This window comes from Mesoplodon mirus (assembly GCF_964341445.2).
Source record: "Mesoplodon mirus genome assembly, chromosome: 9".
NCBI classification, from domain to species: domain Eukaryota; kingdom Metazoa; phylum Chordata; class Mammalia; order Artiodactyla; family Ziphiidae; genus Mesoplodon; species Mesoplodon mirus.
Genome location: NC_138985.1, coordinates 62952719 through 62980558, shown reverse-complemented (window position 1 = coordinate 62980558; position 27840 = coordinate 62952719). Strand labels below are relative to the sequence as shown.

General features: G+C 39.9%; 1 long non-coding RNA gene across 1 annotated transcript in view; it reads left to right on the top strand.

Annotated features, from left to right (window-relative positions):
• The window catches only part of LOC309810096, a 115669-nt gene extending 88457 nt beyond the window's left edge, over positions 1-27212 (top strand). Inside the window, exon 3 of the long non-coding RNA XR_014294938.1 lies at positions 27091-27212. This is a non-coding gene — a long non-coding RNA (uncharacterized lncRNA). The remainder of the gene's footprint in view (positions 1-27090) is intronic.
• The last annotated feature ends 628 nt before the right edge of the window (positions 27213-27840 follow it).

Here is a 27840-nt window from a genome sequence, read left to right as displayed (position 1 = left end):
AGGGGGGCGTGGACAGTGACCTGCGCTGGCACACAGGCCTCTTGGCGGCGGCAGCAGCAGCCCCAGCGTCCCACGCCCCTGTCTGGGGTCCGCGCTTTCAGCGCCCGTCTCTGGAGCTCCTTTAAGCAGCGTTCTTAATCCCCTCTCCTCGCACACCAGGAAACAAAGAGGGAAGAAAAAGTCTCTTGCCTCTTTGGCAGGTCCAGACTTTTTCCCGGAGTCCCTCCCGGCTAGCTGTGGCGCATTAGCCTTTTCAGGCTGTTTTCACGCCGCCAACCCCAGTCCTCTCCCTGCGCTCCGACCGAAGCCCGAGCCTCAGCTCCCAGCCCCTCCCGCCCCAGCGGGCGAGGAGACAAGCCTCTCGGGCTGGTGAGTGCTGGTCGACACCGATCCTCTGTGGGGGAATCTCTCCGTTTTGCCCTACCCAGGTATGTGGGGAGTTTCTTGCCTTTTGGGAGATCTGAGGTCTTCTGCCAGCGTTCAGTAGGTGTTCTATAGGAGTTGTTCCACATGTAGCTGTATTTCTGGTGTAGCTGTGGGGAGGAAGGTGATCTCCGCGTCTTACCTTACTCTTCCGCCATCTTTCCCGGAACTCGCCTCATTTAATCCTTAAAACTCTGAGAGGTGTGTAGTTTTAATTCCTTTCTTAAGAGGAGTAAATGGAGGGTCAGAGATGATTAAATCACTTGCTCAAGGCTCCACAGTGAATTTTGTTGCTGCTCAGTACTTAGTGGAAGCTTTTTGAGAGAAATATTGATGCTGTACTGTCTGAGGAAAATATCCTCTATTCCTCCAGGTGAGGAGTTTCAAACTAGTGTGAGTTACAGGGACGAAGCAGGCAGAGCTGATGACTGAGGTGGCAGAGAGGGGACAATGGGTAACAGGATAGCTGCTCTTCAGCTTCCAGTGACCTCCTCAAGTTGAAATGGGCTGCCAGTGGGTCAAGACCTAATAAATCAAATCAGACACACACTGGAATTGGATCTTATTTGAAACTCCCAATTTAAATGTGGGAAACAGTAATAATAACAATAACAACAACAACAACAATAATAATACAACCCCAAATAAAATACATTTATGGGCTGGATGTGGCCTATTTTCTGCCCATGTGTGACTTCCTCTCCAGAAACTTTAAGCCCCCATCATGGGACTGGTCATAACACGTCATTTATTCTTTTTTGTAGAATTGGTTTTACAGCATTTTGCTTTGGGGATATTGTACTTTCGGCTTATGTTGAGGTACCTGAGGTCCATGATAAGAAACGCATTCTTGCATTTATTCTAAGGCTATTTGGAGGACATTATTTACTGCATTGGTCCTTGTTATGAAAGCCCAATGGGAAAAATTTCTCACTGGACTCAGTGTTAGTAATAGTTGCACTTCTCATGAATAACTGTGTTTAAGTCTTATGGACCCTGTAAGTTATGTAACTGAGCATGCTTTTTCACTTGTCTTGCTTGCCAGAAGGTTTGGAACCAAATTTGTGGCCCATAATAACAAAAGATTAAGGCAATAGTGACACATTATTTGCATGCTGATCTGACTGTGAATTTTATTTCGTTTCCTACTTTTATTTTATTTTTGCTCCACTTTACTTATTCTTGAAAATAACCGTGTATTGAATGCATTTTAAAGCTGCTACACACACACCATAAGGTATAAGTGATATATATCTAGTAAAGGTTAGAATCCGAATTTAAACTCAGAGCTGCAATTCGAAGTCCAGCCTTCTCTCCTTTATGACACAATTTACTCTTGCTTTCGGACTCCGAAACTAAAAGTAGTTGGGTGGGAAGGGATGTATAGTTGGTTATTTCAGTACAGTGCAGTGCTTTTCTTTTTTTAAAAAAACATGCTTCTTGGTGTATGAATATGTGTGCATGTGTGTGTGCATGCGGACATGTGGGATGCTGTGAGGTTTGAAGGGGTGAAGGGGGTGCTTGAAATTGATAACTCTTTTATACATTCACAGGAGGGCTGCAAAAAATTTGACTCTGAGCTTAATGAAAGTTAACATCTTCCTTCTCTCAATTTCAGGCCATTTAGATTTATTTGGGTAGAAATTGTGTTCATGAGAAAGCTCTGAATGTGTGTGTGTGTGTGTGTGTGTTACATCTGGCTGTGTATACTCTGTTTGCCTGGAACCTGAGGTAATGCTCAGGGGAAGGCAAGATGACAATGGCAAAATCAGCTCAGGCCGGGGAGATTGTACAGCTGAAATAAAGAAAAGCATGTATTCTGCTCACCTACTATCCCTTAGGGGCCACTAAAGAGGTTAAGATACCACATTTGCTCTCACACACTCCTTCAGTCCTAAAGTTTTTGAAAACTCATTGCGAAGCTTCAAAGGAACACCAAAATTGTCCCTGCCTAGCCCATTATTATATTATTAACTCATCATCCAAAAACCTATTCAATTTCTTATTCTCCTTTACCTTTGGGCGTTTAATTTATCTAAAACTGTATAGAGCTATGCAAGCTTTCCAGAGGTCATTAGTTTAGCCTTCTGCTACTAAGCAAGACTGCATTTTGCAGCATTTCCACAGTAGTGGATTTTATAACCTCCTTTGGAAACACCTTTGGGCACTTAATCAGTTCTTGCCTTCTACTTAGCCTTCATCCCTCCAGCTGTATCTTGAACACAGTTCTTTCTAAGTGACAAAGAAAAACACATCAATGATCTATACCAGTGTTTCTAAAACTTTGTATCAGAATAACCCAAGTTGCTTGCTAAAATGCATATTCCCAGGGCACCAACATCAGAGGGATAGATTAAAAGAATCTTGGGTAGCATTGAGGAATCTGTAATGTTCTAAAGCACTGGAGGCAGGCTGCTGTTCCATGCTTTAGGAAGCATTATTTTATGCCTTCAACCAGTGAACCTCAGACTTTGGAATAGAGTTTAATTTTAAATTTATTGCCTAGCCATCTTCCTGGAGAACCAGATTTTATGGATCAGATATTGGACCTGGGAATTCAGAGAAACTCTTGATGATGTTTGCCAGTGTTTGAGATGTATATCATTAGGTCACCTCTAATCTTCTCCATAAATTTAAAGTTATGTAGTTTCTCTTCGCTTAAAGTCAAAACTTCTGTGTGTTACGTATTATATTTGATATTTCAGAGATATTCATGCAATATTAAGTAAGGTATAATTATGCATATGTCATAGGTGTTGTCATACTGGAGCAAAATTTCTTTTTATAGATACTAAGAAAGTCATATTGTTCACTTACAGGGGTAATTTTGTGTAGTAGGTTAAAAACAAACCCAAACCCATACAGGAAAGTAGGGAGACTTACATAACAAATACCTAGATACCTCGTACCTGGATTTAACAAGTGTTGCCATGTTACTGTATTTAATTCATATTTCTTTTACTTTTAATAAAATATTATAGATAAAATTGAAGCATCCTTTGGATCCTAACCTCTTCAATTTCCATTCCCCCCGTCATGTTCTTGTAAATAAATCTTAATCCATGTGTATATTATTCTTCCTTAGGCTACATTTCCAGAAATCTAACTGATGAGCCAGACATACAAAGATTTAAGATCTTGACAAAATTGCTCCAAAGAAAGAATGTACCAGTTTGTATGATTGCTGTTTTTTATATATATATATATATATATATATATATATATATATATATATATATATATATATATATATATATATATATATATATATATATATATATATATATATATATGGTTGCTCTTTTCTGTTAGGCCATTGCCAAACTGGGGGTTTGTCATTAACAATAATTCCTAATTTGATAGGTGTAGGTAGTATATTATTGTTTGAATTTTAATTTTTATTATTATTATTGAGTTTACACATTTATGTACATTTTTAAATTTAGTTTTTTTGAATATAGTAATACATTCACATTTTTCAAAACCCAGAAAGTATTAACAGGTATATAGTGAAAAGTCTCTCTTCCATCCTCAATAGCCAATCCCCTCAAAAGTAACTATTATTTTTGGTAAATATGTCTGCTTCCAGATTTTCTGTATGCATATTTGAATATAACATGGATATTTCACTAGACTTCCATCCCTTTTTCCCCTTGACACACCAAAGTTAGCATATTTATTCACTGTTCTGTATATTGATTTTTTTCCCACATAACAGTATAGCTTGTAGATGTTTCTACAATGGTATACAGAAAAGTCTCATTTATTTTTTCCTGCTGCATACTATTCCATTATACACCTGTACCATACTTTATTTAACCAACCCTTATTGGTAGATATTTGGACTGTTTCCTTACTTTTCCTATTACACATGGATTTTACATGTGTAATAATGTGTGGCAGTGAATTTGTCAAGTCAAAGGGTATATTCATTTGTAATTTGATAGATATTGTCTTATTGTCCTCCTTAGGTGTTGTACCAATTTACTTCACTCAAGAAATGCATGGAGTTCCTATTTCTTCACAGTCTTACTGAAGTGTGATCAAACTTTTGAAATTTTGCCAATCTGACAAGTGAAAAAGTTTTCTAAGTGTATTTCTATCCTAATTTTCTATTATTTTAAGTGAACTGAGAATATTTTTTTATATGTTTGAGAGCCATTATTTTTATGTGAACTCTGTTCATATCTTTTGGCAATTATTATATTGAGTTGTTCTTTTCCTTATCAATTCTAAGACTCTTTTATGTATTAGGGAGGTTGTTCTCTGTCTCTAATATGACTTGAAAATCACTTTTCTGATTTTTCACTTGTCTTTTGGCTTTACTTATAATTTTTATCTCCAAAAATATTTAAAAAAATTTTTGACTAATTAAATTTATCTATGACTCAAAATCCAAAATGTACATGAAAATCTACCTTATCGCATGTAGATTCTGGATTTTGAGTCACAGATAAAATGACCTTACAACATAATTCTCCCATGTCTTCTCTTGCTACTTATCACTTCATTGAAAAAATATTTAATTCTTTGTTCCATGTGTAATTTACCCTAGTGTGAGGTAGGAATTACATATTTAACTTTATTTTTCCACATGGCTACTGAATTGTCCCAACACTTTATTGATTAATCTATTTTCTCCACTGGCATGAGACTCAATCTTTATCATATAGTGAATTACCATAGGTATTTGGGTCTATTCTGGATTTCCTTTTCTATATCACTGGTCTATTAATGTCTCACTACAATACTGATTTGATTATTGGTATTTAATAAAATGTTTTAATATCTGATAATTCTAATCCCCCCTTTGATCTTTTTTTTTCAGTTTTTTCCTGACTATTGTATTTGATTATTTTTCTATATGAACTTAAAAGATGTACCTATCTAGTTAAAAAAACTTTTAGGGATTGTTAAATTTATACATTTCTTTAAGGAGAGAACATGGTATATTTTTCCATTTGTTCCTGTCTTCTTTTGTGTCTTTTTGTAGCATTTTAAGGTTTTTTTCATAATGGTCTTGTTCATTTCTTACATTTATTCATTGGTATTTTATCTTTTTCAACGCTCTTCCATATGGAGTCACTTACTGCATTTTGTTTTCTACCTGGTTGTTATTTTCACTTATGAAAATATATATTTCCTTATTTGCTGTGAAGATTATAGTTATCTATTGAATTTTAAATTATAATAACAATTTTTATATTCACAGAATTTCTATTTAGTTATTAAAGCTCAGCTGGAACTTTTTTCATAGTTTCTAGTTATTGTTTTAGTTTCTTAATAATTCTAAATAGTTTATTTTATGGTCTTTTTCAGCTCTCAGGGGCCAACTTCTCAGGGGAATCTGTTTTGTCCCTCATGGCACTACCTTTTCTTAGGAGATTTAAAATTTTTGCTCTGAGTTCCTCTTAAGCTGACCGACTTTTCCCCACAGGAGTCCCTTGAGATCTTGGATGTGAAAATATTCCTAGAGTACTTTTGTGGCTGCTTGCTCCAGAGCCTTAACATTTTCACTGGTTGTGGAGAGGTCTGTATCTTAATTTCTTGTCATTGGGATGCCTTACTGTGTAATTAGTGTAGATTGAGACCCTGCCTGCCTGGGGTTTGATGTCTCATGAGTTTACTTTGATCCCCCCTTAGAGCCCTGGACATATGGCAAACTTTAGTGCTTTTTCCCCAGGCTTTTCAGTTTTTGTTTTTTTTTTTTGTTTTCAATGAAAGCAACAGCTCTTCAACACTCTGTATTTTGCAGAGGGCTCCATTTCAGCCTTTCTGCTTACTGCAGGCAGAGGCCAAGCCAATCTTCTCTTCCAGAGGGAGTGGTAACACTCCATGCTTTCATGTGCCATGGGCCTATGTCTTCTTTAAAGAATCTTAGGACTGATAAGGAAAGACTGTCAAAACAAATTTAAATGAATAAGAATGTAACACTGGGAAATATTGGAAAAGAATAGTAGTGTGGGGCTTCCCTGGTGGCACAGTGGTTGAGAGTCCACCTGCCGATGCGGGGGACACGGGTTCGTGCCCCGGTCCGGGAAGATCCCACGTGCCGTGGAGCGGCTGGGCCCGTGACCCATGGCCGCTGAGCCTGCGCATCCGGAGCCTGTGCTCCGCAACGGGAGAGGCCACAGTAGTGAGAAGCCCGCGTACTGCACAAAAAAAAAAAAAAAAAAAAGAATAGTAGTGTGAACGTGGAGAAATTTCTTCCCTTTCTTATAGGGAAGCATTGGAGAGAAAGGCTGTAGTGCTTTTTTCCCAAATGAATGCCTCAGGGTTTATGTCAATTTGTGCCCTTGCCTTAAGTAAAAGTTGATAAGGTCTGCATTTTCTTTTCTCACCTTCATTCCTTTTTATGTCAGAAGTTAATTATCCAGTCTGTAATTATTACCAGCACACAGAGTCTCAGGGCCTGCAAGAGGTTCAGAATTACATATGGGCTTTTATTTAGCAGTTTACACAGTATGGGCTTTGAGTCAACTTGAGAAACACTGAAAGCCATTATCATCTATCTGTAAAATGCTTTGCCCTGTGTTTGCTGCCCTCAGAACAGTGGGTTACAAGAAAGCCACAAAATATTGGTGAAATAATTGGGCATGCAGTTCTGGGCATTTTGTAGACAGCCATTCGCTAGCTGCACATCCATTGTGTGCTTATTGGCTTTTTTCTTTTGAGAAGTCAGGCAAGTTTTTCTTTTGTTCTGGAGAATCACTATCCTATTCCAGCTAATCATTCCCTTCAGAAGATTTCTTTGCCATAATCCAATCTTTCCAGAAGACAATTTGATTTTATTCCAAGTCTATGAGTTCCACATCCTTATTGGCTGGGTCAGTCATTTCAGAGTGATATAGGGGGGCTTTCTTTCTTTCTTTTCATTGAGTCTAGGGATTGAGGAACTGGATTTCATCCAACAGTTGACTTTCTTCACTGTTCTTTCTCTTCTTTCTATCTCAGCATTTTTCCCCTGCCCCCAGCCCCGTAGGTATTCATACTAGAAGTTATCCAAGCCTTTGGAAATACTGTTTTTTGCCTTTTTTTTTTTTTTTTTTTTGCGGTATGCGAGCCTCTCACTGTTGTGGCCTCTCCCGTTGCGGAGCACAGGCTCCGGATGTGCAGGCTCAGCGGCCACAGCTCACGGGCCCAGCTGCTCCGTGGCATGTGGGATCTTCCCAGACTGGGGCACGAACCCATGTCCCCTGCATCGGCAGGTGTACTCTCAACCACTGCGCCACCAGGGAAGCCCTGTTTTTTTGCCTTTTATAGTCTTTGGTAGACTGTTTCTATCTTGTATGTGAACTACTGTTTGGCTATGAAGAAAATTCTTTTAAATTATTTCAGTCTCTTGACAGTGATATAAGATTATATCATCTTTTCACTAGGTAAAAGACAACAGCACTATGCCTTCTTAGAAAATAAACAGCATCACACACCAATCAACAAGGCACCACGGGAAACCTCCAGTTCATGAGCGAGTGGATAATGAGGGGAGGCCGGAGTTTTGTTGCATTCCCAGACCTCACATACCCAACTGCACATTTGGCTGCAGATTCTAAGAGTAAACCATACCCTTGTGTTGTTGTATGGATAAAAACACATATAAGTTACAAAGGAAACACATAAGCCTCAGGGATGCTTTGCCCAGAGCATGTGAGCCAATTTTGTGGCCAGACTTAGCATAAACTGAGATTTGCCAGCAGACCCAGAAATCTGCCTTTGGTGTTCCTAAGTTAATACCATTTTCCCTCAAGACAAAAGACATGCCACCTAGAATGGGGCCTCGGATGCAGAACTGGTTAGAAATGAGAAAGTCCTTCTTTCTAATGACAGAGATTCCATTGGCACTGCACGCTGATTGCAAGAGCAGTTTTGTGGGGCTCTCAGGCCTCACTAGGGATATATTTGCGAGAGAATGTGACGAGGATGGCAAAGCGGTACCTCATGTCTCCCTGGGCTTCTTGCACAGATGTGCTGATTTAACTCAAGGATATGCTGAAAAGACATTTCTCTGCTTGGAGTACAGCTTACAGAGAGAAGCACTCTTGCAGTCCATAAGAATGGGGAGATGACTCTTTGACCCAAGAGCATTTATTCCCCACTGGAATAAATTATCTCAAGATTTGATAATTACAATTGTTGTGGTCAGGCTGAAAGTAGGCCTCTCTCTTCCCAGGCTGACTGGGTAAAATGGTCTCTTGGTTGATGTGAGCATTACAAGTGTGAATTAGCTGACATGGTTGGTCCACATGATATTTCAGGAGAGGTGGGCACTGTGTCTGGCCTGTGGGATGGCAGATAATTGGCTATGTGTAGGGGTAGATAAGCAGTAATGTACTTTAAACACCCACTTGCCCCGTCCCCTCCCTCTTGCAGAGAATTGTGGGATAATTTGCTCTAAAGTAACTCCTATCATAAAAGAAAACATATTCTCTCGGCCTGGGCAGGGCCTATAGTAACATGATGATTTTATATACTACTTTTCCTAAGGAAATTCTGGTTTTATCAAATGAACAACCTGGCAGTACAAAACTCTTCTAATTTTTCTCTTACCTTAATCTCCCATAAAAGGCATTCAAAGAGCTTGAATGAACAGGTTCCATTTTATGTCAGGTTTTCTGCTTCATTCAAATAGAATCCACTTTCAGTGCCCTTTATTATGAACATACGATGCTGTTATTTCTAGGGCACATTGTTTAGGAATTGACAGGCACATGAAAGATACATGAATCCTTCCACTAGGGGAAGTTTGTTACTTCAGGAAAGGAGTTTTGGTTTTCAAGAATTAGACACACTATTAAAATACCTGTAAATTACAGTGAAATATTACACTTGGCTAGCTACCCTCTCACCAGTCTAGCTTCATTCAGCCAGCTTTTCAGCAACTCAAAACACTTCGCAATTTGGCTACAGTTGTTTGAGAAACTTGCCGGCCCTGAGTGTGACATTATATTCTCCTTATTTACTATTTTGTCTCTGATGCAGAGCCCTTAAATTTAAGGGCCCTAAAGCATCTTTTAGAAACAACGATGAAAACAAAATCAAAATGGAATTCAGTTTATGAAAGCCTTCCAACTCACTCGTACAGGTTGAATCCATGTTTCCACTTATCTTTTCACCAATGTGATGGGTCCCTCTTGTCATTGAACAGAGCTTTACTAAGCACTCAGTGCTAAGCACTGGCATGAATGCAGACCTTTACCAAAATCTGTATTTCCTCCCCTGAGTGTGACCCTCCCACCAAATGATCCTATTGTTTTCCATACTACTGGTTGTGAGAATTTTTTTGAATTTATTTTGTAAGTACTTCCTTTTTCTCCCATCTGTAGGTGACCCTCTTCCTCCATGGTGGGAACATGGGTGCATGGGTGGTACCGGGGGGAGGGCAGTAGGGAAAGAAGCTGTCAGTTCATTCTGTGTGGGAAATGAACAGTTTAAGCTTCCTTGAGTAGTGTAGCACGGGTTCTCTGTAATTCTCAGTTTCTCCATTTTGGAAACGTCTTTTCTAAAGTGGAACCACACTGGCTTTAATCCATTTCATACATTTAGAGTTTTACTGGAATAGAACGGCAAGTAAGGGTATGTAATTTGGATTCATGTATAACAGTGCTCAAATCTGGGCTCACCAGTTACAATCTATGTATCTTTGAACAAATTCCATTATCTCTCTGAGCTCAGTTTTTTCATTGTAAAATAAGGCTGATAATCGTAGCAAACCTATTACATTGTTTTGAAGATTAAATTGAATACTAAATGTGTACTGTCTGTTACATAGTAGTTCCCTTTTTTTTTAATATAATAAATCTGCCAGGAGACTAGTATCTCTATTCTAAATTCTGCATTCAGTTCTTGACATCTCAACATCAGATGTTAAATTGGCAAAAGTGAAGGAAATTTAAAAGAAAGGGAGTGGAAGCAATTGATGTCATAAGATTTATTTACACAAGTAATAAGGATAGATGTATTTTTGTATAAACCATGTGGAGAACACACTTCTGCAAAGAATTCAAATGTAAAAGCATTTTAAATTTAATTTTTAAGTTAATTTATCAAAATGCTTATGCTTTTACTCAAGGATTTTGAAGTCTTTACCCACGTTTTCAGTAAGTTTTCAGAATCCCATGAGGAAGGTATTATCTCTAAATTGTGGATGGGAGAAAAAAAGATGCATAGAGATAATGTGATGGGAGCAAAGTCACACAATGGATGAGGAGCAGAGACTAGTGCTGGCTCTGTCCAGGCCTTCACTGTTTCGGTCCAGGAGCCTGAATGTACAAGGTCACCAGTAACTATTCAGGAGTGTAACACATGCCACCTTGGGTCTCCTTCACAGAATCTGTTCAAATAGGAGGGATTAATCAACCAGTGACCTGCCACTTTCACTGACCTATGTCCAGCATAACCTCCATGCTTGGTGGCTGTAATCCTTCTTTTGTCCCATTCCCTTTATTGTACTCACTTGTACTCTCCAAACCACAACTCTGGTTAAATCCAACTCTCTAATTTCTCCAGGCCAGCACCCATATGACTTAAGAAAAATACGTAATGAGGCTGACTAGTCTCCTTAAATTCTTGACCTTGAGCCTCATCTGGGCCCTGAGTTCCCACCCACAACCATTCCAAACTTTCCCTATTCTGCTCTGCTCGATAGCTAGTTTACTCTTTCCTCCTCCCCAAGCTTCAACACTTTCATTACCTTCATTTTCACGGAGAAAATTCGGGCATTGGAAGAGCATTTCCACAGCTTCTCATGACATTTACTTTCAAAGCCCTCTAGGGTCTGCACCCACATACTCTGCTGTCCTAGCTGTGACCATGGGTGGGTGTCTGTACCCCTATCTCAGCCCCCGGGTCTCATCTTCTCTCAGCTACTCAAGGACATTCATCCAGAAATTCTCCCCTCCCTCTCTGATGTCATTAGGGTTTTGTTTGTTTGTTTGTTTTACTGGTCTACTGGGTCATTACCATCAGCATTCAAACATGTGGCTGTTTTTATCTTACTAAAAACAAAAAAACAAAACAAAACCCAAAACAAGCAAGAAAACAACTCTTCTTTGACTTCATTTCTTCCAGCTCTTGTTGCCCAGTTTCTTTGCAGCAAAACTCTTTGAAGCGGAGTGGTGTAAACTCAGTTTCCAATTTCTCTCCTCCCATCTCTTTTCAATTTGGCTTTTATCCCCCTACTGTCCTCAAACTACTCTTGTCTGGGTCACTGATGTCTTCCTTATCGCAAAATATAGTGGCCATTTCTCAGTGCCCATCTTAGTTCTGCAGCAATGGGCACACTGCTCTGTCTTCTCTTTAATAGACTTTCTTCCACTGGCTTCTAGGATACCATGCCCTCTGTTTTCTTTCTACACCATTGGCTCCTCCTGCTCAGGTGCCTTTGCGCGTTCCTTCTCATCTCCCAGACCTCTTAACATTGGCGCGCCCAGGGCAGAGTCCTTGGATGCTCTGTCTGTGATCTCATACAATCTTGTGGCTTCAATGAACAAACAAATAAAAAATAACTCCCAAATTTACATCATCCCATCAGATCTCTCTTACTGCCTCCAAAGTGATATTTTTTATTATTTTCTGCTTAGATGTCTAATAGGTATTTCAAATTTAATGTCTCTAAAACTGAGCTTCTGAATCCATCTTTGGATGACAGCAAATCCATCTTTCCAACTGCTCAGGCCCAGACCAGAGAAGTCATCTTTCACTCTTCTTTCTCTCATACCCCACATCCAGTTTATCAGAAAATATTGTTAGTTCTTTCTGCAGTGTATCTCCAGATATGCCAGAATTTGGCCCCTTCTCACCACCTTGACTACTCCCACTGGTCCAGGGCTCTGTCACCTCCCCTCTTACTTGATAGCCTTGTCACATGGGCCTCCTGCTTCTGCCCATATCCCTCTGCCCACCCCCCACTGCTTTACTGTTTACTCAAAATATAGCATCCAGAGTGAGCCTTTTTAATGTGTTAGTCATATTATGTCACTTTTCTACTTAAAATCTAGCAGTAGATGCCACTTGGGATAAAACCCAGTCCTTACACTGTTGTAAAAAGCCTTCCATAGTCAGACCCCATGCCCCTCTCCATCCTATTACTGCGCGGCATGTCCACTCCACCCGGGCAGCACAGCCCTCCTTGCTTCTTCAAATTTGTCAAGCATGCTTCTGCCCTAGGACTTTTGTACATCTCTTAGGAACCTCTTCCCCAGATGTGCACATGGCTAACCACTAGGACTTTTGCACACCTCTCAGGAACCTTCTTCCCCAGATGTGTACATGGCTAACCACTTAACTTCATTTAATCCTTTGCTCAAATATCAGCTTCTCCATGGAGTCTAACCTGACTGTCCGGTTTAAAATTGCAACGCATACCATCTGCACATTCCTGAGTCCCTTTGCAATACTGGATATTTTTCTATAGTCCTAGTCACCTCCTGATATCTGTTGTATGATTTGCTTATTTATTATCTCTATTGTTTCTTGTCTTTATCCTGCCAGAATTCAAGCTCCCCAAGGGCTAGAATCTCCTGCTTTTTTCACTGATATATCCCGAGTAAGTTGTATCAGGCAAAAAGTGGATGCTCGAAACACATTTGCTGAATGAATAAATGATTTTAGGAACCCTGCTGTCCTAGGCATGCAGTTATAGACAGGGTTGGCATTGTAATATTTTGAGGTTCGTGGTTTTCTATTCCTGGGCTGACTTTATTCTTTGTTGGAAAGAGTCAGGATATTCTGTGGGGCACTATTGTGGAACCCTGACCCAGTATGGATTTCACTTGGAGGACTCCAAAATTCTTTTTTCCTAAGATTTTACAAAAGTATTCCACATGTTTAGCACATTGTCTGGTACATTAGCAAATGAAGGAAAAAAGCTCCAGACTTTATCTAGACTTCGCATTCTTGTAAAATAATATGAGTTCTAGAACATACTTCCTGGAGAGCAGGGAACCAGCTGGGTCTCCTTTGTGGCCAGCTCCTTCGACCTCGTGGCCACTTGGCATATACTGCAGCATTGGAAATCTATTGGACTATGCAATGATTGTTAAATAGTTCATGCTGAGGTGGAAACAGTGCAAGCTTGAAGTCAGACAGATGTAGGATCAGGTCAGATCCTAGACTTAACGCTCCAAACCTCTTTTTCTTTACTATAAAGTCATAGCAAGGTTCAAATGAGATGGTGTAATGTTGCCAGCTCAGGGCAGGCATGGAGCAGGACCACTAAGGGTGAATTTTCTTTCCCTGGAAAAGAACTCTCTACATTAACTACTGTTATATTATTTTCTGGGCATCACAAAGGAATTTACCTTGCCTCAATATATGAACATACACCAAAGAGATTAATTTATGAACTGGAAGAAACAGAGCAAAGGACTTCTTGCTTCTCTTTTATTAACTCTGAAATGCCTCAGATTTACAATAGAAATTACAAGACTACAGCAGTTTTCCAGGGAATATCAAAGAAGAAACTGCAAATCATCAATTCTGGAGATAAAAGAACTCAGTAGCCATTTAAATTTCCACTAAGAATATGTGATTGTGAACATTTATTGAGAACCTACTGTGAGCAGTATTAAGTGTCTTGTAGAACCGAACATAGAAGAGATGTTAATGTGCTTTAACAGCACTGGGTGAAATATTTCTATCAAGACTACTGAAGTGCTTCTAAGGGACTTTTTCAGAGATTGTTAGGCACACTTTAGAGGATGCTGTTAGGAAGCTTTTAGGGGAGTTGTGCAAATGCATAGTCAGCTTAAAGCTGTTAAACACATTAATTAAAGCCAATTATTCTCGTGTGGTGGCCATAGTTTCAATTGAAAATGACTCCACCGCATCTGTCTCCTTCAGGCACAACTTTAGTCTTCATTTGAGAGAGTGTGTAGGAGATCAAGGATTTTAAAAAAAATCCTTAGGAATGGTAAGAAATTCAATTCCTGTGTAGTCCTCTAAAAATCACCTACCCATTTAGTGCTAAAATTAATTCACCTGTGAAATAGAAATAGTAACAGTGCAAACAAGAATTATTTTTCTGGAACTTCTAATCGAAGTTCTCCAAAATTGAAGTGGGCTGAAAATGGCTATGGAAATTATAACGCAATGTAATGACTGAGGAAGCTCAGTTTCATTAGAAGGCTAAGTATAGATTGAACCAGTGCTTGTTCCTGTTTCCCTGAAGTTGTTGCTGCTTACACCAGGAAGATAAGACTTTGGTAGCCAGTGCGAGTAATACCAGCTTTGAATTGAATTTGTCTAGTCTTCCATACTGAGTTATTTTCAGCCATTCAGAAAAATATACAAATGTCATACTTCTAATGATGCAAAACCAGTTTGGACTATTGGAACAATTTTAATTTATTTTCAAATAATTGCAACTAAACAACTGCTGCTTTCTAAGTATTAACTAGGTTGACATAAGCGATGACTTTAAGACACACTTTATTTTTTTAATTAAAAATATTTTTTAACATCTTTATTGCTTTACAATGGTGTGTTAGTTTCTGCTGTATAACAAAGTGAATCAGCTATACATATACATATATCCCCATATCCCCTCCCTCTTGTGTCTCCCTCTCACCCTCCCTATCCCACCCCTCTAGGTGGTCACAGAGCACCGAGCTGATCTCCCTGTGCTGTGTGGCTGCTTCCCACTAGCTATAAGATACATTTTAAATGTGCAGCAATAACTAAGTTACATATATAATTTGGTATGTCCTCATCAACAGCTAGGTGAAAAACCAGAACACAAAATTGAAAATAAAACATGATCTTAATTATGCAAAGATATTTATATACTTCACATTTTCTTATGTATGTATGCAATAGAAAAATATTGGAAGTAGACATGGCAAATGTTAGCAGTGGTCATCTTTAGGTGATGAGATTACTGGTGTTCTTCTGTTTTCTTCTTTGTATTTTCAGTGCTTTCTGTGTTCCAGTGAAAATCTATGAGTCTGATAGTAGTAGAAAAAAGCCATTAAAATTGTCCTTAGATGTACTTTGCACAGGGCCAGGGGCATAGAACAGTAAATGCTGAGTGAATGAATGGCTTGATCAGGAAAGCTGATGAGCTTTACCAATTCTCTGGCAGCTTTGTCCATCTTTCTTGTAGGATGAGAGTAAAATGTCACATCATGAAGGTTTTGTTACAAAATAGATGATGACGTGTTATAAATCACTACCATAAATAATAAGCATGGACTAATCAAGTCCGTTTTGTGATGAGACGGCCCTAATTGCTTTTTTTTTTTTTTTCCATACTCTGGCCTCTCACTGCTGTGGTCTCTCCCGTTGCGGAGCACAGGCTCCAGATGCACACGGTCAGCGGCCATGGCTCACGGGCCCAGCCGCTTCACGGCATGTGGGATCCTCCCGGACCAGGGCACGAACCCGTGTCCCCTGCATCGGCAGGCGGACTCTCAACCACTGCGCCACCCGGGAAGCCCCCTAATTGCTTTTAATTTCATGCTTTCCCTTACTGTACTTGCTAATTCTTAAATTTGTAATATCCAGTGTTCTCTCAGTCACTAGCATAAATTGGCGATGTTCTACTGTAGGCAAATCAGTTGGCTGAAAAAGTCAGTTATGTGGAAAATACTGTAAATAACCTTTTTCAACTCAATTAAACAATTTTGGCGTGATACCCCAGGCTTTAAGGAACAAGTAATTCACTACAGCAGTTCAAAACCTCTGGGTCCAATCCAGAAAACCTTATACAGACAAAATTCTCACTTTCGTCAGCACTAATCTTATACTCCCAAGAGTATCAGGATAAGGCCAGAGATGAAATCCTATGTGGACAAAAGAAGAGGATGTGAGCTAACATTTACTGAATGCTGCATGCACTATCATTATTCTTAGTTTCCAAAGTAAAAATGGTGCTGGATATACACACTACTATATATAAAATAGATAACCAACAAGGATCTACTGTATAGCACAGGGAACTATACTCAATATTTTGTAATAACCTATAAGGGAAAAGAATCTGAAAAGGTATATATGTGTGTGTGTGTTGTGTTTGTGTGTGTGTGTGTGTGTGTGTGTGTGTGTGTATCAGTAGTTTTTAATGGGCAATAGTCCCCTCTGTGGGATATTTGACAATGTCTGGAGGCATTTTTGGTTGTCACGTGTGTGTGGGTTGCTACTGGCATCTAGTGGGTAAAGGCCAGGGATACTGCTAAACATCCTATAATGCACAGTACAGTTCCTCACAACAAGAATTATCTGGCCCCAAATGTCAATCATGCTGAGAGTGAGAAACCCTGATGTGGATCAGTGGTTCTCAGAATGTGGTCCCCAGACCAGCAGTATCAGCATCAGCTGGGAACTTGTCAGACACGTACACTCTCAAAGCCTCACCTTGGGCCTCCTATTCAGAGTGGGTCCAGCAGCTGTACTTTAACAAACACTCTGGGGGATTCTGATACATGCTGATGTTCAAGGGCCACTGAAATGTATATTTCCATCTTCTTCTTTTTCAGCCACTTTAAAAAATGTGCTTTAAAAAATTCTTGCTTTCTGTTCAACCTTTGTCTTTGACCAGTAGCTTAAGTCTGAAATCAAGACCCTTCACAGACTCCAATTTCTTCCACCCTCAAGAACCTTCTTGTCTGGTGGTCCCTCTAGTTCTCCGTCCCAAAGAAACCCCCTTCCCAGGAACAAGCTTCTCTTCTCTTGGATTGTTCTAAAATACAACAGCCAGTCCTGTGCTTTGGTCTCCCACAACTGGTCCACCACACAGCTTGTCTAAAGCTAGAGCTTTGCCCTCCAGTGAGTCAGTGCTAGTAAGTGGAGGTTTCACGCAGTTGCTCAACATGTGGCATCAAAGGGCTTTTGAGGTTAGCACTCTGGGTCTTCTTTAGTTTTGAACCTGTTACACCCACTTTTTCAGGAGTTTGGGGCGGTATCCCTGTTCTCTGTCTCTCTCCTCACACCCGCCAAATCATTTACCCTTGGGGTTTCACTCAAAACTAAAATCTACCCTGTAAAATGACTCACAGTGCACATCTCAGATGATGGGGAGTTAACATGGGCTTCTTCATGTATGAACAAGTACACCACCCTTTCTTCCTGCCTGTAGTACAAGAAATGGAACTTCCAAAATTGTGAGACCAGGAGCTGAATTTTATAACTTACACCTTTTGGTAACTTGAGAAGGACCTTTAGTCCTTAAGAAATACTAGTTGGGAAGGCATTTGATTTGCTAATCTGTCCTTTCTCCATCATGCATTTAAACTCTTATTTCAGTGAAGGAAAAAACCAGCTTTTGTATGAGCTTTTATGATGGAGTGGAGAAATGCAAATCTTATAATTAAGAACTCAGTCTTCATTATTAGCCTGCAAATCATACAATAAAATAAATCTGGCAGACATGGCCAAATGTTCTTACTCGATTAATTTGGAAATATATTCATCTGTTGTGGGCTGCTATTGAAGCTGACAGTTTTGCTTTTCTTCATCTCTATTAAGGTTTCTGGCAAGTGGTGCTGCCAAAGGCGGTGAGAACCTGAACAGGGCAATTGTTGCAAATGTGGAGGAGAGGTGGACCATGTCACCACCTGGAGTTTTCTTCCTGAATCACCCCTTTCATTTCCATGAATGGTGGAGACTTCTACTGATCATAAGGCTTTTCGACCAGGTGATGGCCACAGAGGCACAATGAAGGAAGCATTAACATACATCCCACGTTGAAGATAAACTTGTGTTCCGACCTGCCACCTTGTCTCCTCACATCTCATTCAGTGTCATTCTTCCAGAATGGAGCAGCAGTCCTTCTCTTCATGGCCCTAGACTCCTTTCTTTTTCTTGGTGTCAAAAAAGGAAGGGTTGGGATCTGAATTTATTCTGTCAGCTTTTATCTAGTTTATTGACAGAAATTTGGATGGCCTCTCTCTCTCTCTCTCTCTTTTTAAGTAGGCAGGTTTTTTTCCCCTTAAAAATAGCCCCAGTGTGGCTTCTTATGCTTTGAGGTAGCAGAACCTGTTTCTGCTCTTTAAAAAGTACTGAGGTTGCCGGGTTTCTTAAAGATGATCAATAAAATACAAGCAGACAGATTCCTTCAGAACAGTGGTCACCCATCGGAACAGACAATTTAGGGATGACATTAATCTAGCAGCCTTGTTTTGTGTGTGTGTTTGCAAGGAGAAAGCAGTTTTTAATTCCCTAAATCTGTGTTTTGGGGGGAGGGGTTAGGTGGGTGGTGATAGTCCTTGTTGAGGGGGGTGTGTGTGTCCCTGACTGCAGTAGACAGTCTGGGGGATGGCATGGACTCAAGGAAGGAATAGCTGTTTCAGAGTAAGAAACAGTGGGTTGCTGGGGTGAAATCCTTCAGGCATTTATCAAACGCTTTCTAGGTCAGGCTTCCCTTTTTGGAACCCCTGCCTTAAACACTTTATTGTCCTCAGTCATCAGTCATTTCTCAATGCCACTGCTAATTACTTTCCAAACAGACCCTTTCCAGAAGAGCTGCCTATCTGTACTCTGCCACTATCATGCTTATCAGAGAATTCAAGTTTCTGTTTCATGAGCACCAGTAAATATAAGATACATTAATATACCAGCATAAAATTTAGTTTCCACTCCTAAAACCTCTAGAAAGAAATAGAAGGGATATGGGGCACATCTCTTGTTCTGTTAATATGATTTTACACCATGCCTGTCACATTGCTGGGATGCAATAGTTTGTATCTTGAATGAATGAGTATGCAAGCAAAGATGAATTTGGACTCCATTAGAAAAGCTAATATGGTTACCAAGAACCAATAGAAACAAAAGGTGCTCTTACTGGTCACTTAAACCATTCCTTTCTCTTGAAATGAAATTGTACATAATTTACTTCAGGTACAATACGAAAGAGAATTTTACAGTTACCTTGTTCAACTGAGTTATCCATCCCAAACAGGACAACTTTGCCCAAACTAATGTAGTGACTCTGTTCCCCAACAATAGGCTCGAGCTTGTTCTACTTCTAGACTGTTGCTTAAGGATACAGAGGAGCAGTTACCCAGGTTAGATGAGAATACTGATGGTAGGCAGATTTCAACTCAGTATCTTGGGGGGAAAATAGGAGAGTAAGAGCCACATCTGACAGCCAAGAGAGCTGATGTAGATGGGGATAAATGTTACCCGACCTTCTAAATTCTGCCTTGCTCCCTTCATATCTCTCTTCTGGAGAGTTTCTCTCCCCTTTGATGGGTCCCTTCATCATTGTTTTCAAAGCTAAACACCTTCCATTCTTTTCTAGTAGTTGGTAGATGTTTAGATTGTCTAACTTTCTAAACTGACTGACCTATTCCCTTATTAGCTGGATACCTCGAAGAGCTTGATAAATAGATGGCTTGGCAAAATACGAGATTTGGGGTTTTTAAAAGGTCCCTGCCAGGTCAATTTATCAGGTCAATTTCAACTGCTTATCTTGCTGACCATCATGCTTATTGCCATCGCAGAGGGAGAGGTGCTAGCGCGTACTGCTTAAATTCACACTCAGTTTGCTTGAGTTTGGATCCTCCTTCCATCACTTTCTAGCTGTGTGACCTTAGGCAGGTTACTTAACTCTTCTGTGCATCAGTTTCTCCATTTGTAAAATGGGGTTAATAGTACTATATTTAAAATGGATAACCAACAAGGACCTACTGTATAGCACAGGGAACTCTGCTCAATGTTATGTGGCAGCCTGTATAGGAGGGGAGTTTGGGGGAGAATGGATACGTGTATATGTATGGCTGAGTCCCTTTGCTGTGCACCTGAAACTAGGACAATATTGTTAATCAGCTATACTCCAATGTAAAATAAAAAGTTAAAAAAAAATAGCTCAATATCAAAAAAACAAACAACCCAATCCAAAAATGGACAGAAGACCTAAATAGACATTTCTCCAAAGAAGATATACAGATTGCCAACAAACACATGAAAGGATGCTCAACATCATTAATCATTAGAGAAATGCAAATCAAAACTACAGTGAGATATCATCTCACACCAGTTAGAATGACCATCATCAAAAAATCTACAAAAAAAATCTCTTGCACTGTTGGTGGGACTGTAAGTTGATACAGCCACTATGGAGAACAGTATGGAGGTTCCTTAAAAAACTAAAAATAGAACTACCATATGACCCAGGAATCCCACTACTAAGCATATACCCTGAGAAAACCATAATTCAAAAAGAGTCATGTACCACAATGTTCATTGCAGCTCTATTTACAATAGCCAGGACATGGAAGCAACCTAAGTGTCCACTGACAGATGAATGGATAAAGAAGATGGGGCACATATATACAATGGAATATTACTCAGCCATAAAAAGAAATGAAACTGAGTTATTTGTAGTGAGGTGGATGGACCTAGAGTCTGTCATACAGAGTGAAGTAAATCAGAAAGAGAAAAACAAATACCGTACGCTAACACATATATGGAATCTAAGAAAAAAAATGGTCATGAGGAACCTAGGGGAAAGACGGGAATAAAGACACAGACCTACTAGAGAATGGACTTGAGGATATGGGGAAGGGGAAGGGTAAGCTGTGACAAAGTGAGAGAGTGGCATGGACATATATACACTACCAAACGTAAAATAGATAGCTAGTGGGAAGCAGCCGCATAGCACAGGGAGATCAGCTCGGTGCTTTGTGACCACCTAGAGGGGTGGGATAGGGAGGGTGGGAGGGAGGGAGACGCAAGAGGGAGGAGATATGGGAACATAACTGATTCACTTTGTTATAAAGCAGAAACTAACACACCATTGTAAAGCAATTATACTCCAATAAAGATGTTAAAAAATAATAATAATAATTGGGGACTTCCCTGGTGGTGCAGTGATTGAGAATCTGCCCACTAATGCAGGGGACATGGGTTCGATCCCTGTCCCGGGAGGATCCCACACACCACAAAGCAACTGAGCCCGTGTGCCACAACTACTGAGCCTTGCTCTAGAGCCTGGAAGCCACAACTACTGAGCCCACATGCCACAACTACTGAAGCCTGTGTGCCTAGAGCCCGTGCTCTGCAACAAGAGAAGCCACCACACCACAACAAAGAGTAGCCCCCGCTCGCTGCAACTAGAGAAAGCCCATGGCCCGTGTGCAGCAACGAAGAACCAACGCAGCCAAAAATAAATAAATAATAAATTAATTTTAAAAAATAGTACCAGTATCAGCATATAATTGTACTAAATAGGTCGATATGTGTAACACTCTTAGAACAGTCCCTGGCATATAGTAAGCACTTGGAAAATGTTTTTATTGTCCTTGTGTCTGTCTCCCTGTAGCATTAAGATGGTTCCCAAACAGAGAAAGACGTGGCTTCTTGTGGCAGCCATGGCTACCTCTCCATAGCATTATAGATTCTAACAGGGAAGGAGAGAAGCAGGGCTTAAAGACACTTCCCTGGAGGGAACTGTGAGGGAAGGAAACTTTAGTTGACATAGTTTGCTTCTTTCTTTTCCCATTTTTATATTGATGGCTAGCATATTTCTAGGGAAATTACACATTTTTTATTAGTACAATTTGGGTACCTTTATTCTACCTAATCCATTTTTAGGAATGGGTGACAGTAAGATAATACCTAACAGGTGGAGATTTATTTTTCTCATGACACGAGAAGTCTAGAGTATTGATTCATTGCTCAGTGGCTGAGGGTTTTTATGGTTGTGACTAATTCTTGTGGCCTTGTCTTCATATTTGTTACTTTACTGTCTGTCCCCTCCCACCTGAGAAAACCAAAGCTTTCCCAGAACTACCTCCATCCCCACCCTACCTAATATCCAGGAACTTTCTACTAAGGTCTCATTGGCTAGAAACGGGGCACCCCACAATCTCTAACTGCAAAGGAGGCTGGGAGAGTGGGGACATGGTTGTCAGAATAGGTCTAAACAGATCATGATTCACTGCTTGGAATCAGACACTGACTCTGTGCATCCTCAGAAATCTGTTTGGAAAGAAAGCGGGGGGCAAAGATGGGCAGTGGCCGGGCCGTTAGCAATGTCTTCTAAATCAGCATCCATTTTACTGTTCTTGCCTGTCTCAGTGGTAAGCACTTTTATTTGAAATATCTTAATTATTGATCAAGACAAATTTATAAGTAGGTATCTTGTAGTTGAGAAAAATGAGGAAGCTAGTAGGTGATGGGGACATGATTCCAACTCAGGCCCTCTGATGTCATGCTGGTGCTCTCACCCACTTTTCCATAGTGATTATATTAGAGCTAGAGACAAAGTGATGACCTGGCACCTCCTGAGAAAATGAAACATGATTTGGCAGACTTATTACTAGAGAGAAGACTCCGGAGTTTTCTACATGCGAGTCCTGAGCTGAGAGTTTCTTGTCACAGCAAGTGACCCAGAATTTCCACGAAGCACAGCCTCTCTTCTGAGCCCCGAGACACTTTCATCTCTGTACCCATTTCAGGAATTCTATCTTGATCTTTTGTATCCTTCTGCCTGGGATCTCCTTTTTCTGTCAATTTGTGGGCAAGTCCCAGGAAAGTGTAACTCCTATAGTGTGGGTGACCCTGGCCATTTCTTGACTTGTGTCAATTACCCTTCTGTAATGAAATCTTTTCAAGAAACACACACAATAAGTGTGCCTACTTTCAGTGTTGGGAGGAGTTCACAGTTCCCCCAGGATGCTGTTGCATATTTTCCACTCGGATGACGCTTACACTTGGTTTGAGGCCCATCAGCTCTGGCCTGTGTGTCTAGCTGTACAACGGCAGAGGGTGTTGGTACTGTGCTCACGTGTAAAGGGAGTTTAGCAGGACTCTCACAGAGGAAATCTAGAAGCCTCTTGTTTAGACTAGAGAAATGCTAGGGCATTCATTTTTTCACCTCTGCATTTTGGCTCTGGTGGACCTGGGCACACTGCGGTTAGCACAGTAAAATGTGATGCTCTCACATCTGTCCATTGGTATTGGGGAAGAAGACACTCTTCCCCTTTAATCCCCCCAATATCAACACATACTCTTAGCACTGGTCCTTCTCCTTTCCAACCTCCAACACAGAAATGAAAAGACATTCGATGTATCTGACACATTATTGGCATTTCAGTGTGTTATCTGGTCTCCTCATAACCTTTCAGAATCTGAGACAGGTTTGGAGACCTTAGCACCACCCTCTAGAGCAGAGGTCAGCAAACTTTTTCTATAAAGGGCCAGATAGTCAATATTTTAGACTTAGCTGGTCATACGACTTGTCAAAAATACTCAACGCCATCTATAATATGTAAGTAAATGAGTATGGCTATGTTCCAATAAAACTTTGTGGACTCTGAAATTTGAATGCCACATAATTTTCACATCCTAGAATCTTCTTCTTTTATTTTTTACAACTATTTAAAAGTGAAAAAAACCTTATCTCATGGATTGTCAAAAATAATTTGGACTATGGGCTGTAGTTTGTTGAGCCCTGCTTTAAAGCACCTCTGTTTAATAGAATATTTTGTGATGATGGAAATGCTGTATAATATCAAATACTTGAAATGTGGCTAATGCAACTGAGGAGCTGAATTTTTAATTCTAATTCATTGAAATTGAAATCTGATTTTAAAGAGCCACCTGTGACTAGTAGCAATTGTATTGGACAGATCTAGAGCTCTGCTGTTTATCTGAACAAGATTCAAAATTTCCAGTTTTTGTGTCTTTTACATTAGAATTTTAACTTCCTGGAAGAAAATGTCTGACTGGCCCAGTTAGGGCAAAATCACATGATGTAATAGACACTTGGCTTCTAGGAGTTCCCCTGTTGGTTGGGGTCAAGAGAGGGGTGGTTCCTGCAGAAGAGAGCCTGAATATACAACACAACAGGGGTTTGCTACAATTTCCTGAAGTCTTGCATTTCAAAAAGAGGTCTCTAATGGAAAGGAAAGGAATGACTTCAGAATAACACACTGTTGGTAGAATCAGCGCGGGAGAGAGATATTGTGGCCGTACCTCATTTCAGCACCCCTTAATTCATACTGCAATGTTGACTTGTGTAACCCCAGGCCTGTTAGAAAATATAACTTGTCATTTTAAAAGATGCTATTTGTGTAGTTGGTCAACAAGCATTATCAAGCATCTGCTATGTTTTAGGCACACTGCTAGGTGCCTTCACAAACTATTTCAGATTTATTCTTCATCTCATGAACGTTCTCACACAAAATGCTGTTTTACGAAGAATTAAAATGAAATGAAATGACCTTATCATGAAAATAGTATGGATTATTCTGTTACAGAGGGCATTTCAAAACTATATTATGGGGCTTCCCTGGTGGCGCAGTGGTTGAGAATCTGCCTGCCGATGCAGGGGACACGGGTTCGAGTCCTGGTCTGGGAAGATCCCACATGCCGTGGAGCAACTGGGCCCGTGAGCCACAGCTACTGAGCCTGTGCGTCTGGAGCCTGTGCTCCGCAACAAGAAGGCCGCGACAGTGAGAGGCCCGTGCACCACGATGAAGAGTGGCCCCCGCTTGCCGCAACTAGAGAAAGCCCTCGCACAGAAATGAAGACCCAACACAGCCAAAAATAAATAAATAAATAAATTTAAAAAACAAAACAAAACTATATTATGAAAAAGTTAAGACTCGAGCCTTATGTCCACGTCTGAAACTCTGAAAAAGTTTATTAACATTCAGAGCTTTGTTTTTATAAATTAATGGCATGTTTACCAGCTTAAGCTGCTAGTCTTTCTTACCTGCTATTGGGAACCCCTTACCATCTCTGGAACGTCATTATTTGTGTATGATGGGTGTCTGGAGATGGGGATACTAATTCTGAATGAGAAATTGGGTAAAGCACCACTGACATTTCATTTAAGACTTAAGTGGTAGGACGGTGCAAGTTAGGAAGGTTTTGGAGTAGAGATTTCTAGGAACAGCAATTGTAGAAGCTCTAAAGCAAGAATGAGCTTTCTTTGTTAAAGGAAAGGAAGGTGGCCAGAGGGGCTTGGAGTATAATGTAGCAGGAGGACACTGAAATGTGAATTCTGAGGACGGGCAATGGTCAGATCATGACACAAGGCATGTTAAGCACAGACCCAGGAAGGGATCTCATATTAGCATACAGTAGACGTAAGTGACATCACTGACTTTGAAGACTCAGGACTGTTAGTTTATGGCTGAGTTGAAGGTGAGGGATCAGCCTTCATGAATGGACATGCATCCAATTGAAATAGAAAATAGGTTTATAGAATCATGTCCCCAGTTTCCTTTAAGGTATCACAGACCAAGTAGTTCAGAATGAAATGTCTCATACGGAACGCAGCAGAGGGATCTGGTTGTCCAGAAACCTCTGACTATGTGTGAATTGGAATGCTGGTAAATTGAAGGACTCAGATGACCAAGAGATACGAGCATATCAAATCACAGAAGCTGTAGAGCTAGGATATCTGACACAATTTGCTCTGAACAGAAATCAACAAAAATGCTAAAGAACTAGAAAGTAAAACAACAACAAACAAATCAAAACAAATGAACAAATCTATTAACTCTCTAGAGCCCCAAAGAAGCTGAATATGCCACTTAGTCTGTAGTCTGATTGCTGGAGCCTGGCACAGCAAACCAAAGGTTTGAATCAGAATTTGTAGAGGTGCCATAACAACAGTGTTTTAAATTTCTATGAATGAAAGAAAAAAAATAGGATTCCATGATAGAGAGAATTCACTTATTTCATTATTAATGTTTGGAAATATACCTATGAACAAGGAATTTACAAGGTAATGTTTTCCATGGAGGACATTGAAACCATTTTGAACACATTGATTTGTGGTGGTAAAGTGGGGATGACAATTATTACTGAAAAGGCAGGCATACGTGACTATGGAGACAGAATGTGACTCTAAAGAACCTGTTCAAATCTGTCAACCTTGTCGTACAGGACACTGGTTTGAGGTTTCTGCCCAGTTTTTGAACACTGGCACAAAGGTGGTGTGATGTCACCATCAAATGTAACTTACTCAGTTCATTATGGGTAGCAAAGTTATTAGAAATCACACTTTAGAGAATACAGACTTGGTGTTACAAAAAATATTTTTTTAATTTATGAGGATGCAAAATTTTTATTGCTGATAATAACAGTGGCTTAATAGTATATAATACAGAAAAGTACTGTAATCCCCAGAAAATTTTATCAAGATTTTAAGGCCTTTTTATGGTGATTTGAGGAAAGGTAAGGCAACAATGCATATTTTCCAAGAACTTTAAATATAAAGCTTAAGAATTCCCAAGTTTTAAGTTGTTAATGAGGTCAGTTAGATATTTTGTGTATCTGATTCATCCCAACCATTCTACTTTACTTTTAATCATTGAAGAAGCTTCTTGATGACATGAGATGAGCATAAAAGTGGTAAAGGAAGGGGTTGCAAAGGCAGTGAATGTGGACTTGTAGTGCGGGTGTGGGGAGACGTGATCCATTTTCCAGACTCCACTGTATCTTTCTATTTCAAAGATATAATTGGAAATTAAAAAATAAGCCACTATACTTAACTCAAGCACAAATGATAACTGGCCCAGGGATAAGATGTGATTTTATTGTATAAATATTAACTATCATTCTCTTTCTAGCGAGGCTATTTCACTGTACCTGCTTAGCTGTATAATTTCTTGTAAGTTTCAAAATAAAACAAAAAATAAAACAAAAAACCCCCCAAAAACCCACTTCAGTTCTGCTTCTTCTAATTAAATTATATCTTATATTACATCTTTGCAGCTGAGTAGTCACCAGCCAGTGCCTTCGGCCCTAGACGGTGCAGCTTAAGCGGACTATTTCTCCTGGCATTGCTATATTGATCAGCCTTGCTGCCTCCCATCAGATACACTTGGCCTTTTCTGGTAAGCCCAGTTCTCATATATCTCTGAGTCCCAAAGGCAAGCCAGGGATGAAAAGTCATTTTTCTGCAGTACGACAGAATGAAGCCCTACACAGAAATACCTACTCTAACTTCTTTTAAAAAGTGCTTACTTGACTATAAAATAACTCAATTTTAGAAAATGCTCTTTTCCTATTCACACAATCTTAGGCGCTTTCTTTTAGCACCGTGCACATAATAGTAGAAGTAAAGTATGAACGGCGAAAATACCACCCGAGAAATGAATTATGGTTAAAATAATTGTTGAAGGAGAGCGAAGGTGATTTGAAGCCCACGCAGTTCTAACCCTCTGCTTCCCGCTAAAGGAGTATTCTGCCAGGAACACCATATGATATAATCAGGGAGGAGGGAGGCTTTCCAAAGACCGCTGAGCATTTATATTCTGGTAACCAGGTCATGTCCTATCCTATTCCTGTAATCTTTTTTGACAAACAGGAACAAGTTTTCTTCACCTTTTGGACATGAGAGAAATCTGATGTCCCCAATATTGACTTTTTAATGTAATTGCAATCTTATCTGATGGAATTTCGAACAAATAGGAGTAATAGTCCTGGATGTCAATTCGAATATATGCCCATTAAAAGACTTGG